At 31.3% G+C, this 2,500-nt stretch overlaps 1 protein-coding gene across 1 annotated transcript in view; it reads right to left on the bottom strand.

The window, feature by feature from the left end:
* LOC115220886 (neutral and basic amino acid transport protein rBAT) overlaps positions 1 to 2,500 on the bottom strand; it is a 30,910-nt gene that overhangs the window by 2,817 nt on the left and 25,593 nt on the right. The window lies entirely within an intron of this gene.

The raw sequence follows: 2,500 nt of genomic DNA on the forward strand, positions 1-2,500 counted from the left end.
CTAATGTTGCAACAGTTATTGTTTGGTGTCTAATTCAGCACGAAAGCAAGGAAACCTATTTTTCAAAGTCACTGGACAACATGTCTGATTTTGTTGTGTCTTGGGAGAGTCATATTGTCTTATCGCCTTATTATGTAACACTTTCACCGGTTCAATTTCCTCTCCTATATTATCTTTTATTATTTTATTCTATTACATGTTCCAGTCATTTGACAGCGGCCATTGTGGAGCACTGCCTTAAAGGGTTTTAGTCGAAAAAATCGACACCAGGACTTATTCATTTTAAGCCTAGTGCTTATCTTATCGGTCTCTTTTGCCGAACTGCTAAGTTACGGGGGCGTAAACACACCAGCATTGTTTGTCAAGCGATGACTGGAAGACAAACACAAGCACACACGCACATATATATATATATATATATATATATATTATATATATATATATATATATATATATATATATAATTAGTGAATAGAAGAAATGGAGTTTTTTCTGCTGTGATTTTTGCTACCCAGGTATCGGTTAAACTTTTGAGTAATCCGTAACAAGATAATTCATCTTTCCATTTCAACAAACATATATATATATATATATATTTATATGTATTATATTATATTATATTAAATTAGAGATAAAACCACAATTAGGCAAATCAAACAGTGAAAAACATAAGCCAATACATAAAATTAATTTAAAAATATATAAGTTAAAATTTAAAAAAATATTTACATAATTTAAACTTATAAATTTCAAATATATACATACAAATATATATATATATATATGTATGTATATTTTTATATTTAAATATTGTTTTATTTATTAATTTATTTATTTATTATTTTTTTTATTATATAAATATCAAAAGTATTAAAAGTTTAATAAAAGATAAAGAGTATTTATACTATAAAATTGGATTTAATCCTAAATCTAATTTTTCCCTGTAAGTTTGGATTTATTCCCTAATATTATTATTATATATATATATATATATATGTATATATATGTATATATATATATATATATATATATATATATATATGTGTGTGTGTGTGTGTGTGTGTGTGTGTATACACGACGGGCTTCTTTCAATTTCCATCTACCAAATCTGCCCACAAGGCTTTGGTCGGCCCGTGACTATAACAGAAAACACTTGCCCGAGGTAAACATACCAGCATCGGTTGTCAAGCGATGTTGGGGGGGGGGGGGAACACTGACACACAAATACACACACACACATATATACATATACATATATACGACGGCCTTCTTTCAGTTTCCGTCTCCCAAATCCATTCACAAGTCTTTGGTCGGCCCGACGCTATAGTAGAAGACACTTGCCCAAGGTGCCACGCAGTGGAACTGAACCCGGAACCATGTGATTGGTAAGCAAGCTCGTGATAGTTTTATACATTCCTATATCCTTTCATAATTTATTATTACTGCTTGTTATTTATAAATATTTTTTTTAAGGTCTTATGAGCTTTCTCTTATATATTAAAGTATCCCATTATTAGGTTATAAGTTTAATTTCTATCTTTTTCATATATATTGATTTGAGATTTTCTCTATATCTAATATGATAAATTTGCTAAGTTATGAATTACTTCATCCCGTATCCCTCAATTCTGATTCCCCCCCTTAGCGCTTATATTTCTTATCTCATTTTTTTTTCATTATATTCCCCTTTTATTTGATAAACTAAATAAAGTATTGGCTGCCCCTATCCTTGGTCCTTCTAGTTATCACCTCTTCCCCGTCAGTCATTCTCCTACAGGCAGCTCTGAGACAGATCCTTTTACGCAGATAAAGCTAGATATATGGTTCCAGTAAAATAAGGGTCTTTGAGATTGTCTGACAGTAATTGATTTATTAACATCAACTAGTACATAGTTGTCAACTCCCAATGGATTTAATTCTAAATAGTTGTAGACTACATGCTGTGTAAAACATTCTAAATATAAATAATTATCTCACCACGCCTATATCTTGACACCCACTGTTTTCCTCTGCTACTCTCTAAATTATAATAGGCTTGATAAGACAGGGTTTTCCCCCCCTTAAACTAATTGGGTCACAAATATAACATAAGGAAACAATGTAATTATTTTGGTTAGTATTGATAAAAATTTATTTAAAATGGTATATCCTTTATGTTGGAAAACTATATGGTCATCTACATCTGAGGAGAGCGATTTCTTTCAAATTGATGTAATGTTTTCATTGATAGATTAAATGGAGCCGCTCGAAACGGCCGTAATGTATTGATACCTGAACATTCTTGTTACTTTGATAGATAGATAGATAGATAGATAGATAGATAGATAGATAGATAGATAGATAGATTTCTTTACTGCCCACAAGGGGCTAAACATAGAGGGGACAAACAAGGACAGACAAAGGGATTAAGTCGATTACATCGACCATAATGCGAAACTGGTACTTTATTTATCGACCCCGAAAGGATGAAAGGCAAAGTCGACCTCGGCGGAATTTGAAC

This window comes from Octopus sinensis, linkage group LG17, assembly GCF_006345805.1.
Source record: "Octopus sinensis linkage group LG17, ASM634580v1, whole genome shotgun sequence".
NCBI classification, from domain to species: Eukaryota; Metazoa; Mollusca; class Cephalopoda; order Octopoda; family Octopodidae; genus Octopus; species Octopus sinensis.